Consider the following 16,468-nt stretch of genomic DNA (forward strand, 5'->3'; position numbering starts at 1 on the left):
CCAAGTGTTACGCCGGTGCTGCCTGCAGACCAGACCCGTCCCCTGAGCTGAAGGGGGAAGTGGTAATACACGCACCCACAGCAAAGGGAGCGTGTCCGGAGTGTGGTATGAAGCGTTGCCAGGCCAGGTGTAGTAAGGTAGACAATACTTGCCGGTACCGGTTGTAGAGATAGAGTGATGAATGCCTTGCCGAGGTCAGGGAGGGGAGAGTGGAGATAGGTCGTAGTCCAAGCCGTGTTCAAGGGGTTACAAGAGTGACCGTTGTCCAAGGGGTGCCGAGATCGAGAGCCAGAGGGGGTAGTCGTACAAGCCGCGTCAGAACCTGTGAAAACACTGAGAGAATCCAGAAGTACTTCCATACAGAGACTATGTCGAGCGACGAGTGATGGGAAGCACAGGCATAAAAAAGCTGGGCAGGTCAATGGGAAAAGGGGGCAGGCCTGGAGGACTGCAAGGAGTCTTCCCTGATAGGAGGGAGGTGTTACAGCCCAGCTGAGTGTAATCCTTGATTTGCATGGAACTGTGTGATGCTTGGGGGCGACGCCTCACTGCAGGAGCAGTGGTTAAAAGTGCTCTGTTAGGCGTGTGCTCTGTAAGCTGGGAATGCATGCACATAACGTCTGGGGCTGGCGTGCGTGTAGGTGTGCGTGCAGGAGGGCGTGGGCGTGCCCGGCGCTGAGCAGAGGAATCGCCGAGGGGAGTGATCCCGCGACGGAGGCAGGGGCGAGGAGCCGTGGAGGCCGGTAAGGCAGGATTGTTTTGTGTGTCCAGGGGCTCCCTGCGGAGAGGGAGTGCTCTGTGTGGGAAGCGAGGAGAACGCCGATTCCTGACACCAAGATAAAAATGTGAGGAGTGAGCTCTGGGGGGAGGTGCCACCTACTTCCATACAACTGTTACCAGTCAGAAATTGATTAACACACACATTCCCAGCTAGCTCAAACTCTTACACCCACCACATCATGAATATATATTTATGTCAAAAAGAGTGCTACTGGGCGTGGCAAATGTTTATATAGCATAGCCTCCCGGTCGCTATGTCTTTTCCTGGGCCCTACCAATGTAAGCCCTGTTAGGTGCAGGCAGTGGATGGGATAATTCCTTCCTAAGGCCTTGTGTGCTTTTGCAGACTTGGATGAGTAAGTATCCATGGGTGGGCCTTAGCAATAGCAAGAGAGTGTCAACCTGAGGGGTGGGTACTGAATGGACCACACACTGGATGTGATGGCCTATCAGTATCCAGATCTGGCTTGTTATGAGTCATAGTTACAGCCACTCCCCAAAGGATATAAATATTGGCACTTTCCTAAATTCTGGGGCCTTGTCATTCTCTCTCCTCTCTCTATGAACTGAGCAACATCTGCTCTCTATCTCATAAGGAGATGTGGGGAGAGGTTAAACAGGCCTGATCTGGGCCTAAAGCATGAGGCAGGGCACAGCTAGAAGGGAAGAATGTAGTGGCTCTGTTATATGATCTTCATGCAATAAAGACCAAGAAAATATAAAGGAGTGTGATTCACTGTCTGTTAAAAGAAGAAGAGGTGTCAGGTCATCCCCTGCCATCACAGAGGATCCATGCTGATTGGAGGCGCTACACCAAGCAAGAAAAAAGGTAACCTGTGATCCTGTCCTGTCTTTCCTCACAACATCGCGGAGCACTCAGCCCTCCTGAATACCAACAGGTACAGCCCAACCCCTAGTGAAGTAGCTGAAGAAGCATATCCACCCCAATCACACTTGGGGGGGGGGGGGGGGGGTACAAGGGCTACATATACAACAAAAATCAGGGGTGCCCAATGCTACATCCAATTGACAAAACATACAAAGTAAGAAGTATAAAGTTTAAAAACTTCAATAATAATAATATTTACTTGGTTATTTAGTTAAACCCTTTGGCCAAAGCATCATAAGCCTTCATACCACGTCAAGGTATAACCAAAATAAATGCAGGTCCTACACTACATTGTGAACCCTTCCCTTTACCTCTGTATGAGGGAAAAGAACCATAGTAGACCCTGTTCTTTGCAGCAAAGGCTGCAGGCTTATGATGCTTTGGCCAAAGGGTTTAACTAAATAACCAAATAAATATTATTATTATTGATGTAATATTATTGAAGTATTTTAACTTTATACTTATTACTTTTTATGTTTTGTCAATTGGATGTGGCACTGGGCAACCCTGTGTTTTGTTGTATAGATTTGCCACGCCAAGTAGCACTCTTTTTGACATAAATATATATTCATGATGTGGTGGGTGTAGGATTTTGAGCTAGCTGGGAATGTGTGTGTTAATCAAATACTTAAGGAATAACCTTACCCACAACAGGTTCACCCTTCACACATTTTAAGATATCCAATCCTGAAAACTCAGGGAAGCCTACAGTATAAAACATTCTCTTGGTATCTCCAACCTTCTTCCTTCTTCCTTGTAAATAGTACTTACAATAGAAACTGTTATCAGGAAAAGAACATCACAACTGCTAGCTACATGGCAACGAACATTTACAAACATACCAACCTCTTTCTTTCACTTTACCCCATGTTTCCACTACCTCTCTTCATCTAGATTGTTCAATCCTTAAATAATGTTTTTCCTTACTGTACAAGCATGTGAGAGTTGTCATCTTATTGTGATTGACTTCACACTGAATTATACTATGCTGTAGAACATGTTGGTGTATTATACATAAATTATGTCTTTACTAAACTATACAATAGGGTGTCTGTTTTCAGCCTCCAATTTGTTCCATGCTTACTATTTTTAATAGTGTGTTTTATTCCTGAAACCGGATAGCAAAACAGAACATAACAAGGCTGATAAGCCACTCCCATTGTGTGTGTCCTGGAACTAGATTCCATATTCTCTGTCTCCCTTTACAGCTTATGGGTTTCATTTCTCCCTAGTTTAGCTGCCTGTTATTTTCCCTGTCCCAGCAGCTAGCTGCATGTGAAAAAGCAACATTATTGTTACATGTTGTTTACACAGTCTGTGTTGGTTGTCTGCATCTCCTATTCTCCTAGCTGAGAGTGGGCTATTCCTACCCCCCTGTCCTTGCTGACAGTTAGTATAGTCTCACTTCCCTTCTAGTGTGACCCTTGCTCCTCACTTCCTTTTCACCCTGGACTCTGAGTGAGTAACTGCCTGCTATTTACCCCAGCGAGGCCTTTCTGTTTTACACTGCCTCATCCTTGATACACTGCACTTCAGACAGAGAAGCACTCTCTACCTACACTACATCTACAAGTACCTTTCTTCCTGTGATTTCCCTCAATAAAACTAAGAAAGACAAAAGGACTTGTTTGTGCTTTGGAAGAGGGAAGGCATGAGTTAAGCTTACTGGAACTATTCATAGATCATTCGTGACCCTAGTTCCAGGAAAGTAAAACAGAGACCGTGTGTTGGGGAATCACACAGGAGCTGCTACTCAAAGACTTTATGCTAATACAGAATAGTCTCTGCACCCCAGGACAAGCAAGCAGCTTTACACTGCCAGACAGGGCAGCAGACTTTATACAGCAAACGGCACACAGCCTGCAGCCTTACAAACAAGCAAGCAGATTTACACTGCTCACAGAGCCTGCAACTTCACATAAGGCAGCAGCGCTGCAGTCAGACAGTGCATCTTACACAGAACTTTGACCGCCTTTTTCTGTCGGAGTTCACCTTCTGCACAGCTCCATAGCGAGGAGCTACCATCTCACCTACCCCTGCGCACCACCAACCACGCCACCGGACACCCGCCAGGACACGGGTCAGAGCCACCGGACACCTGTGAGTACAGCTAACCCAACGCTGAACGCTGCAGAACACCGCTCGGCATCATCTGAGACAGTCGCCCATCGCTGATGCAGGTAACAGACCGCACCCCAGACGCACTAGCTAAAGGCCTACACACACCTACAGCATGGCAGAACTCAGATCCTCACCAGACATCATGCAGGAGAGTGACCACTCAGACACAGAGACGGCTGCGCAACAGCAACAGGCGCAGGCAGACGCAAGGCCTAAACAGATAGTCACACTGACACAAAAGGCCAGTGAAAAATATGAGGCTGACATTTAAGCGCACCACGCCAAGTTAGAAAAGGCCTGGGAAAGAACCGCACTAGAGTTACGCAATGTTGTTTGCATTGGCGATAATGCACAAAAGCTCGTGCAGCCAATTATTCAAATAAAGTCTAACCACTCATGCTACCAAGGGCTGTCAGAGACATACATCACCTACTTGACCAGAGCCAACACCGACGAAAGCCTGCAAGAAAGAGACTTACAAAATAACATTGACTTGACACGTGACAGCCACATGCGAACCGCCATCGCGGACGCCCAAAGCGAGAGAAAAGAGCTCCTCCTGGAGACCGCATCACAGCGCTCAAGCGCAACCAGGCACTTGTCAAGGTCAGCAAGATCAGCGCAATCTAACGCGTCCAGTGCAAGTTCAAGCGCTACCAAGGTGCGAGCCACTGCAGAGGCCACATGTGCCAGGGCCGAATATGGTCGGGGAGAGGCAGCAGTAAGGGCAGAAAGAGCGTGCATAGAAGAAGAGGAACAGACAGATGCCGCTAATGCCGCCGCTGCTACTGCCGCCGCTAACGCCGCTACTGCCGCCGCTAACGCCGCTACTGCCGCAGCCACTACGCACAGGAAAGCCGAATTTGATGCGGAACTAGAGGCACTTAATCAAGAGAAGGAAGCCGCCGCCATAGCCCAAGCTGAAGTCCTAGAAGCACCCGTGCGAAAGGACGGCGGGGAGCAACTGTACTGACGGATAGCCTCAGAGGATCCAGTCCAACGCACCGAAGACTACGCAAGGAGCCTCTTCAGTATAAACACCAGCGCACCATCTCAACACGAAGGGAGTGACTCCACAGACACCGATGACTTGGTAGGTCCACGAGGAGAAGACGCTGTTCCTTCAATGGTATATGCTGCCTGGGATAGCCACAGCCGCAACAGCGATCCACACGCCAGCGCGCACACGGATGCACTACAACAGGCTCGCAATCCATGTACACCCACACGGGGGAACACAGCCCCTCACACTGACCAGCAGTTGTCACGCGTCCACGCCAAGGAAGAGGCGACCGCACGGACCCTCCCAGCAACTACCTCCGAACGTGACCAACACGCCGATGCCTCAGGCCTGACAGACATGGCCAAGTACATGATCCGGTGTGACCTGGTGCAAACAGGACTTACCAACTTTGATGACTGTCCCGAGAATTACCGTATGTGGAAGTTCGCGTTCAAAGACGTAATCAAGAGCCTGGGCATCACAGATATGGAAGAACTCAGGCTGCTAGACAAATGGCTGGGAAAGGAATCCATGGAACACGCAAAGAGACTCGGGTGGCAAATGCAAACTACCCCCAAGTAGGTCTTGACCTAGTATGGGAAAGGCTAGAAGAGTGCTATGGTAGCCCCGAAGCAATCGAAGATGTGCTCTTCAAAAGAGTTGACAGCTTTCCCAAGATCACAGCTAAAGACTACTCGAAGTTACTAGAGCTCGGGGACCTGCTACAGAAGCTGCAGTCTGCGAGAACAGACCATTCCTTGACAGGTCTCAACGTCCTAGACTCGGCTCGCGGAGTGAGACCCATCTTGGAGAAGCTACCTTACAACCTCCAAGAAAGATGGATTTCACAAGGCTCCAAATACAAAGGGGAGAAGCAAGTCGCCTTCCCCCCATTCTCATTCTTCTTGAGCTTCGAACGCGAAGCGGCAAGGACAAGGAACGATCCCAGTTTCATCTTGGGTGCGCAAACCACATACAGTGCAAGCATCCTGAGGAATGAGAGACCAGTGGCGAGATACGGTAACACTCAAACACCCATCTTGGTCCACAGGACGGACGTGTCCCCCACAACCCAAACTACTCCCGATCAGTCGGTCACCGGAGACGAGGAACCAAGGGACCCAAACAGGGAATGTCCCATACACAAGAATCCACGCCCACTTAACAGGTGCTTGGGGTTCAGGATGAAGTCCCTAGAGGAAAGCAAGAAGTTACTCGGAGAATTCGGAGTTTGCTTCAGGTGCTGCAATTCCACGACTCACCTAGCCAGAGACTGTATAGAAGACATCAAATGTGTAGTGTGCAAAAGTGACAAGCACGTAACATCGCTACATCCAGAGGCTCTGACACTCCACCAACTCAACAACCCATCCTCCCTAGCGAAGCATGGCGGGGAGGAAGGAGAAGGAAAGCCAACATCTGTCACGTCTCAGTGCACCGAGGTTTGCGGAAAAGGAAGTGACAAATTGTCCTGCTCCAAAATATGCCTTGTCGCAGTGCACCCCCAGGGACAACCTGAGAAGGCTATTCGGATGTATGCAATCCTCATCAAAGTAACTGATCATTGGCGAAGACGGAATTCTTCAACTTATTCAACTCACTAGACAATGCCTTACCCTACACCCTCAGAACCTGTGCAGGGTCAACTGAGACAACAGGGAGAAGAGCAAGCGGTTACGTCATACGTTCAGTGGATAACAGAGTGAAGATAGCTCTCCCCACACTCATCAACTGCAACCACATGGCCGCAAACAGGGACGAGATTCCCACACCAGACGTGGCATGCCATCACCCGCACCTCAGAGGAATAGCCAACTACGTCCCACCGGTAGAACAAGGCGCCAAGATCTTGCTGCTGCTCGGTAGGGACATCTTGAGGGTACATAAAGTCCGTAAACAGCGGGGGGGTAGTGGGCAATGTGTGCACTGACGAAGGGCACGGGCAAGACTATAATGACGCCCGCAGAACGGTGATAACAGAATGTGGACACACATCCCTTTCTGAACCAAGTCTTGGCCATCTCCAAGTGACAGGAGGGCCAAGTGAAGAGAAGAGACAAGGTCATACCCCTGAGATCAACAAAAACATCCTCACATCATGGGATGTGACAATGGCTTAGGATGCTTAGTGGTTCAGACAACCAAGGATGACGAGTCGACTCCACCGGAGGAAGAAAGTAACCTCCTGAAGGTGACCGACAAAGGGATCGTCCAAAAGACAATAAACAATCGGAAAGTCCTCCTGCGAGCAATGGCACGGCTAAGACGTACAGTTGTTCCTCTCTGCAGAATACCAAGTGGCAAAGCAGCCAGCTGCCACGGTTGGCATAGCCGCAAAAGATTGCGCCTGCAGTTGAAGCCACAGTGGCAAAAAGGTATCCTCTCACACGTCAAAAAAGGGACAGTCGCAGAGACATTTCACAAAGGGATTTACAAGGACAAAAGAGACTGTTCTTCATCATGTCCAGGGAGAAAACAACCTCCTGACGGCAGTTAACAAAGAGACACAAAGGAGTATCGTCAAAATACGTGGAGACGTTCTCGTGCAAGAGAAACGTTCGAATGACCTAGGGTGTACAGCGTTCCAGACAACAACGGACGGCACACAAACAAGTACCATCGAGGGAAGATGGAGAATTCCAGAAGTTAAGGGATAAGGAGCTCTTCAAGGACAGATCGGGCAGTTGGGTGACCCCGCTACCATCCCATTCACCAAGAAGACGCCTCCTAAACAACAAACAACATGCCATCTCTGGGCTCACTTCGCTCCGCTGCGACCTACAAAGGAAACCGGAGACCAAACATAACTTTGTGGCCTTCATCCAGAAGACATTCCTTAGCGGCCACGAAAAGCCAACACCTCCACTGAAGGAAGGTGAAGAATGCCGGTACCTCCAATCATCTGGGGTCTTCCACCTCAGGAACCCGATCAAATCCGGGTAGTGTTCAGCTCCAGCGCTCAGCACCAGGGAGTCTCCCTGAACGAAGCCCTTTTCACTGGACCAGACCTGACAACCAGTCTTCCAGAAGTGTTGATCCGCTTCCATAAGGAGCCAAAAGCTATCTCCTTCTGCCAAACGCCAGGTCATAGAGTGACAGGCTACCACGACTGGCATACCTACAAGGGGATGCACTCTGTAGGTGAAACTACAGAGACAAAAGGACTGTTTTTCCATATGTTTGAAAAGAAACAGGACCAGAGACTTTTGCAAAAGACATTGTGGTGCACCCAGCTAGCCTGGACCGGTGCATCCGCTTGGCATCCTTTGCCGAAGAACCTTGGCCAAAGGACTTTAAGCTGGTGGTACCGGCTGGTATCCCATCGTTATGTGGACATGAACTTTGCATTGTTATGTTGTTGTATTGCACATATGTTCCACATATTCCAGGAATATAGTGGTATCTCCTGATACCAGACAGGGAGTGTCCTGAACTAGATTCCATATTCTCTGTCTCCCTTTACAGCTTATGGGATTAATTTCTCCCTAGTTTAGCTGCCTATTATTTTCGCTGTCCCAGCAGCTAGCTGCATGTGAAAAGGCAACATTATTGTTACATGGTGTTTACATTGCCTGTGTTGGTTGCCTGCATCTCCTATTCTCCTAGCTGAGAGTGGGCTATTCCTACGCCCCTGTCCTTGCTGACAGTTAGTATAGTCTCACTTCTCTTCTAGTGTGACCCTTGCTCCTCACTTCCTTTTCACCCTGGACTCTGAGTGAGTAACTGCCTGCTATTTATCCCAGCGAGGCCTTTCTGTTTTACACTGCCTCATCCTTGATACACTGCACTTCAGACAGAGAAGCACTCTCTACCTACACTACATCTACAAGTACTTTTCTTCCTGTGATTTCCCTCAATAAAACTAAGAAAGACAAAAGGACTTGTTTGTGCTGTGGAAGAGGGAAGGCATGAGTTAACCTTACTGGAACTATTCATACATCATCCGTGACCCTGTTTCCTGGAAAGTGTGACATTACTCAACTTTAAAGAGGCATATATGAGAGCAAAGGCTCAGAATCATACGGTTTCTTTTTTAAGTCTCTCAAGTCTGCATGGCCTTCAGCTCTTTTCTGCCTTGTGGAAAGAGATGGGAGAATTGTTTTGGTGAATCTGAATCTGCAGCGGATTGGCTGGGTCCCTTGGTCTGTGGATTTCAGCGGATCAATCTCAAAAAGGGCGGTTCGCGTTTGGCGGATTTTTTTATTATTATTACCAATACACTCTGCGGATTCCGCAACCCGTGGACTGGATTCTACAAATCAAACCACGGATTGTTTCCAATGGCAGTTTTTGTTCAATTTGCATGGATTAAAACCAGCCAAATCCGTTTGCGGATTTTCCACCACTAAACAAATTTTGAGGGTAACATCAGTGAAAACCCGGGAAATGGATGTGGGTGGATTTACCCATCTTGTGGAGTGGAGCAAGGGGGGATAAACAGCAGAGGTTGCAATGCAAACACTCTACAGCAGGTGTTTGGCCTTCTTACATTAAACTTAAAATAATAAGGTTGTCAATCTACTTTCAAGGTTTCTTTTTCAAAATAGGTCATTTTGGGGTGGGGGGACTGTACCTTTAGTCATCAATGTCACCCCCTTCTTTCTTTTCTCTGAGCTTACATAGCTCTGTTTACCTAATTGCTAATAACTCAATTTGCTCTCCGTGAGAATACATTACTATAAGGAAATACAAATGTTTACGATGTCAGCAAAAGTATACAGTACTGAACTAATTCACCTTGCTATTAAGTAGCATTAACATTTTTGTAATCATAACAAAGGCAATAACACAGCCACAAGAATCTGGAAACCTTTAAGGACACAGCATTTTCTTTTTTTCTGTTTTGCGGAATCAAGTTTCCATGACAACCTTAATTTGTTTGCCTCATGTGCTGGTATCATTCACAAAATGACCTGCTGAGAAATACGGTGTCAAGAGTCTCTAGCTAATTTTCCATCTCATCCATGTAAGCTACAACCAGTGGGCTCATAACTTCTGGTAAAATGTGTTTCATTATGTTGAAAATAGTTTTTAGATAGATTTAGTATTTAGCATAATAAAACATTAGATAAAATATTTTGTGCTACTTTATTCTCTTCCAGTAACCATTACAGCAGAAAGTATATAATAAAAATGACTGAAATAGTCTGAAAAGTGATTGCGACAGCTGAATATATTTCATTTTATTGTACACATTCAATATTTCATATATCAAGTCAGCTACCCCAATCTGTTGGTCCCTGTCTCATTTTGTACTTTTAAAATGGCAAATTTCGTGGAAGACCAATTCAATTGAAACGTGTATACTGTATATATATTGTGTCATATTTGACTTACAAATGGAATCTAGCTGAAAGCAGAAGTTTTGGTAACAGTCTAATTTTTAAAGAAAAGACAGGAAAGGGTCACCTGTTATTAAAAAAAATCCACTTTTGGAACGGTACTTTCAGCTACTGTAGATTGCAGAATTCAGGATTTGGCAAGGTACTAAAAGTGCTTGCTTATTTAAATCTAAACCCTGTGTCTGCCCAGCAACAACAGAACACTGTCCCCTAGCAGGTTCCTCTCCATGGACATATGACTATGCTAATCCAGTAATGAGGCTGTTGAAGGAGGAGGAACTATCAGGGGGAGGGGGAGTGAACCATTAGTCCAGAGGGCAACCATCACAGATCAGATCTGCAAGGAGCAGAGGAAGTGAGGATGTGTGCAGAGTCTCCTGCACAGAGAGACCTGCATGTACCCCAAGGAGGCAGGAGAACTGATCAGAGAGTGAGCCCAGCTGCAGGGAAGCAGAGCAGAAGACCGACGGCTGATGGAGGAGCTACCCCGCGGTGTCAGAGGAAAGTGGTACCGCATTACCTATCTTTGTGAAGCACAGGCTGGCAACTTACATTCTAACACATGAGCTCCAACGAGATACTGGTATCACACAGCACGGCCTGATAACCCAGGATTGGGAGGCCTGATACAGTGACTAACACACACATGCACAGTGCTTGGTTGTACTGTGATGTTATGTATTAGTGTTGTATTTTGGATACAGTGATCTTAGTCATAAGGATCAAGTGGCTACTGATATACTACTCAGGTAATCTACTTCTTCTATTCATAAACCTGTTATGTACATCTTGGTGTGGTGTCCCCTTTTTACTGGCCCCACGCATGTGTGAGGGTTACTACCATTGGACAGACTCAGGCCCCACCTCATAGACTGAGGTATAGCAAAAGAAAGAGGGGTTACATAATTATGTAGATTTTTTTTCTTTTAAACACTGAAAATATATGGTTCTCACTTCTCAGCAGGCCCGCTGACAGGACAGCCCAGGACTACTACCATTACCTTGCACCCAGCAAAGTGTTTAATGGAAGAAGGGGGATTCTGGTGTGCTTAATGGAAAAGCAAGGAGGAAGAGCTGCTGGTGGGTCCAATGTGATGACTGGGGGGAAGGATGCCGGCGGGTCCAATGTAAAAACTAGGGTAAGAGGTGATGGTGGGTTCAATGTGATGACTGGGGGGATGGGGAATACCGGTGGGTCCAATGTGATGACTGGGAAGAGGGATGCCAGCAGTGGGTCCAATTTGATGACTGGGAAGAGGGTGCCGGCAAATCCAATGTAATGACTGGGGGGAGGGGTTCCAGTGGGTTCAATGTGTTGACTGGGGGGGATGGGGGATGCCAGCGGGTTCAATGTGTTGAGTGTTCAGCAAGAGTGGGGGGTAGCAACTGCAAACTATGCCATCATGTGTTTATCTTTACATAACAAAACAGATCAGAAAGGCTTGTATATATATCATAGAACATAGCATTAAATATATCATAAAACATACCATTACATTCCTAGCCTTAGTATTTCTAGAAGGTCAGATTTAATATGTCACATCATCCCAGAGCTGTGTTGTAACATTTTGTTATTCAACAATAAAGAAAGGGGGGAGGGGGCGGGAGGGAGCAGCAATTTTTTTTTAAATGTTTAAGTTTTAAAAGAGATGCGAGACCCCTAAACTTTAGTTTAAATATACAGCATTCATTTTAAACTTCCATTTTTACAGCTTTCATCTCACACATTTCTCTTCATTCTGTACATTTTATTAAATGTAAAAACTGAAAATGTCAATGTTCCAACAAATTATGCTTTTTTGGCCTCCTTTAAAAAACAAACAAATTCAGTTTTCTGAATGTTACGTTATTTTTTATATTTCACAATAACAAATGCACCTTATAATGTAAAAAAAAAAAAATAGATGGAGGGGAATAATCTAGAAGCTGCGATTTGTACATATCCATGAGGAAAGAGCTCTTTCTGATCAGATATGCAGGTTTTGGAATTCTGTAAGCCCTTCTCGCATGTCAAAACTGTGTGGGATAGGCTTTTTTAGAGGCGGTTTCATTACGGCTAAGCAAATCTGGGTGGAATGACCAAAAAAGCTCAAAATCTATTTTTTTTTCAAATTTGCTGGTTTTCTTGCAGTTCTATTAACTCCAAAAGGCTAAACCACTTCAAACAACTCACAGAATTTTTCTTGCCACCCTTGACTTAATAGATGCGTATTTCCATTAGTACAACCAACACAGGCTAATTTTGCTCTGCTGAGCATGGAGTAACTTAGTTAATATATCTAATGAACTAATCTATTCTAATTAATGCCCTTCTAGACAACTCTCATTATGTACATTAAATTGTGACCTCAATATAAATACACACAAAAACATTCATATTTACTACCTGGCCCAAATCATAGATGGACTCCTTAAAAGGCACATAATTAGCTGCCTATTTAAAACCCCACGCAAACACTCATTTTCTCATTGCTAACATGGATTATTGTATGCTGTCTTGGTGTATACTCCAAGTCATGCTACAGAGATGCAGCGAGAGAGATAAGAGTGGGAAGAGAGGGCCAGACAGGGAGAGGAGAGGATGTCTAGGAAAGTGCATAGTTCTCTAGGCCCAGAAGCACCTTGCACGGGGTCACAGAGCAGGAGGTGGGAAGCAGGTACAGGTTGAATTCAGAGACATATAACTCTTTTCGAGTAGGTAAGTGAGACTTAGAGCCCCTGATAGGCTGAGATAGTACATTCACTGGCCTTGTCAAACTGTTAGCTTGTAATTTCTTTGGTATTTGAACATTATTTAGGACTCAATATGAATTCTATTTTATTAGACGAATAAACTCTAAATATGTTGCTTTTAATATTGCGGTCCATAGTTAATGTTGGTAATTGCTTTTTGGACTAAATATAATACAGACGCCACATATGTTGGGTTCTGTATACTGTCTATGAGGTTTTGCAAAATCCATCCTGGGTTTTCTGAGCCCGGATCGGGATTTTGCTCTAGCTCGCCCTCTGTGGCAGGATCCTCCATTTTAGCTCCTGGCAGCTTCCTTTAAAAGAACAGCCCTGTAAGCAGGAAGTTGCCGAGCAAAGTTTTAGTTCATGCTGAGTACATGCAACGCACTTACCTTTTGTCTTCCTCGTTACCAGATCTGGCTACGTACCTCAACCACAGCTGTCTTCCGCCTGCCTCGACCTCTGCATTCTCACCGACTATACAACTCTGTTGCCAGCCCTGACCTTCGGCTTATGACTCACTACTCTATGAGGACTCTGTCCCTCGGCTCAGGTTGGTTCTTTCATATTCCTACCCCTGCTGGTCCGTTTCCTGCTTGTGATGAGCATCGTTACAGTTTGCTCGGCCCAAACATGGACCCCGCTGAGGTAGGATGAGCCGTTACCCTGCAAGGACAATACTTGGGGGATCTTGAACAATGCCCTGCCCTACACGATCAACAACTGGCACAGATATGTGAAGTGGTGCAGGACTTAGTTACCCACTTTGGCACCCATCAGCCGGACTTGAAGGCTACAGATGCGGTTCCAATACCGCTTCCGTTATCTCCTGCGATCAGAGAACCTCGGATCCTGACTCTTCTACGGTACGGGGGGTCCTATGGCATGCAGGGGATTATTTAATCAATGCTCTATCCAATTTGAATTATAACCATCCATGTTCACCATGCACCGAGCCCAGGTGGCCTACATCATTTCTCTTCTCACTGATGAGGCACTGGCTTGAGTCTCCCCACTTTGGGAGAGGGAATTGCCCCTGATCAGCGACTCCCCTGCTTTCATCCATATGTTCAAATTGGTATTTGAGTCTCCTGGACGTGTATCTTTTGCTTCAGCTTCACTCCTGCAGATTCGGCAGGGATCTCGCACGGTAGGCTAATACTCCATTGAGTTTCGTACCCTGGAGTTTGAGACTGGCTGGAATAATGATGGAATAATGGCTCAATTAGCGGCCTTTTGGATGCACAATTACTGTTATTATTCATTAATCACCTTAATGATAATCATTTACATTTACACATTTACACTTTACACATAATTATGATTTTCATCATATCCATTACCTGGATCTGTATTTGTTTATTGATCAGTATAAAACTATTCAAAGTGACATTTTTCGAAAGATTAACTCTCGCAATACGTTCTTGAGAGCTGACAGCTGCCACCCCAGACCCTTAATAAGAGGAATCCCAAAGGGACCGTTTATACGACTCAGGCGCAATTGTTCCAACCATGATGACTTTGAGAGACAATCATTAGACCTCTTCAATAGGGTCTTGAATAGAGGGTATAAAAAAACAGATCTCAATAGGGCCTATGAAGAAGTTGTCCTTATGGACAGATCAACCTTATTTAACGAAAACAAAAAAATTCATAAAGATAAGAAAAACAAATCATTTAAAGCACCAATGTTCAAGCAGAACAGATAAAAAAATATTGTTAAACTACATTGGAATGTTTTATCGGTTGATCCGGCTCTAAAGGATATCTTTCAGGAACCATTTCCAACTTTGTGCCCCCTAGTTTATTTCAAACAATTGGCACTGTGAATACTTATCTACCCATAGGAACATATAAATGTTCAAACTGCAAAGTTTGTCAATATATGAATACAGGGCCTAACTTTTGGTCAGCAGCGACAGGTTGGCAGTATAGAGCCAGAACATTTATTAATTGTAATACATGTTTTATGGTCTATCTACTGACCTGTCGCTATGGAAAACAGTACGTGGGTCGCACCATTCGAGCTCTTAAAGTGAAAATAATGGAGCATGTGCGACTCATTGAGAAGGGGGATCTAACATACCCAGTTTCAAATCATTTTTCCTATTGTAGTCAAGGAGGTATAGGAGCATTTTCAGGAATTGAACAAATACCATTGCCCATTAGGGGTGGCAATAGAATAAATGTCCTGGATCGTCACAAACTGTTCTGGATATTTACTGTGAAGACAAGGGTCCCATTTGGTCTAAATTCAAACTGGGACCTAGGTCCCATTAATGACAATTAAGTTCATATTTTATGAACCAGGGATTCTTGTCTTATGTTTTATATCCATAACAGTTGTTCTCTATAGTCCGTCTCTATAGTCCGTCCCTATTCGTTCATTTACATCATTTAAATTACTCATATTATTCAAATTATTCATATTTCAACTATTTGAATTTATTATGTTGTAGTCCAATATAGTTTCCCTCATACTTATAATGATCTCCATTTCTATTGTTGTTGTATCTCCTTGTTCCTATTGTGGGAAAAGTATCTATCAGTATCTCATACTATGGGGACTGGATTTGATTATGTATTGTGATCACATATATATTCAGGTATTTTTGAGTAATATGTTCAAGCTTCCATTTATTTTGGGGCTTATTATTCACTTACATTAGTTGTTATTCTTAAAATGGTTTGTGTGGCCATTATAAATACATACTGTATATACATTATTGTAGTATATCTTTTGATTTTGTTTCTCTGTTTATTTAGCATTTAAAGGCAAAAATAAAGGTAAAAATAAATCAAAATTAAATACAGAGAAGTTGAAAATGACCAGTGTACCCTTTAAAACAGCTACTGAATTTGCAGCTTCATATACATTTAGCTCTGGGTGTTTATTTACACATGTATAGTCAATTTGTTATACAAACTATCTGATTTATATAGGGGTGTACCGAGAACTCGGAATTACCCTGTACCCGGCATTACCCGGCACATTTCCAGCTACCTGGACATTAACCGGGCCCGGCAAATGAGAAGTGGGCCCGGCGCCGGGTAATTTCAGAGTAGCTGAAAATCTAATGATTTACCTTTCAGCCGGTGTGAGACAGCAGAGAGAAAGCCTGTCCTGCGCTCAGGCAATTAGATCCAGCACCCGTAGGTGTCAAATAGGGTCACGCAGAATGGAGCAGGAGAGTGTATGACGGACCTGTGGATAGGTCAGAGCTGGGATGGGAAACCTTACCTATGTAAGCTCACAGACCTTGGTCCCGCTCTCCTCTGAGCCCCGGTTCTTGATGTGCAGCCTTGAAGACATAAGACATGGAAGAAAGGAGTTCCAGCGCTACTGTCCATGACAAACTGGAAGGTACTTCCGGGTTAGTAGAAAAAACTTTATTGAAGCCTCACAGACACATGGCTACACCACGTGGTACCTTCCAGTTTGTCACAGACAGTAGCGCCGGAACTCCTTTCTTCGGTGCGAGACAGCAGGATTATATAGCGTAGGTGGAGCGGAGGTGCGGTGGAGGTGGTGCGGGGAGGAGCAGAGGTGCGGCGGAGGTGGAGCGTAAGTGGAGCAGAAGAGGAGCAGAAGTGGAGCGG

The 16,468-nt window shown here is 45.3% G+C and overlaps 1 long non-coding RNA gene across 1 annotated transcript in view; it reads left to right on the forward strand.

Moving 5' to 3' along the window:
* Positions 1-15,354, forward strand: part of LOC142488535 (uncharacterized) — a 47,761-nt gene extending 32,407 nt beyond the window's left edge. Inside the window, exons 2-3 of the long non-coding RNA XR_012799479.1 lie at positions 11,097-11,274; positions 13,283-15,354. This is a non-coding gene — a long non-coding RNA (uncharacterized LOC142488535). The remainder of the gene's footprint in view (positions 1-11,096; positions 11,275-13,282) is intronic.
* Positions 15,355-16,468: the final 1,114 nt, after the last annotated feature.

This window comes from Ascaphus truei, chromosome 2 (genome assembly GCF_040206685.1).
Source record: "Ascaphus truei isolate aAscTru1 chromosome 2, aAscTru1.hap1, whole genome shotgun sequence".
NCBI lineage: Eukaryota > Metazoa > Chordata > Amphibia > Anura > Ascaphidae > Ascaphus > Ascaphus truei.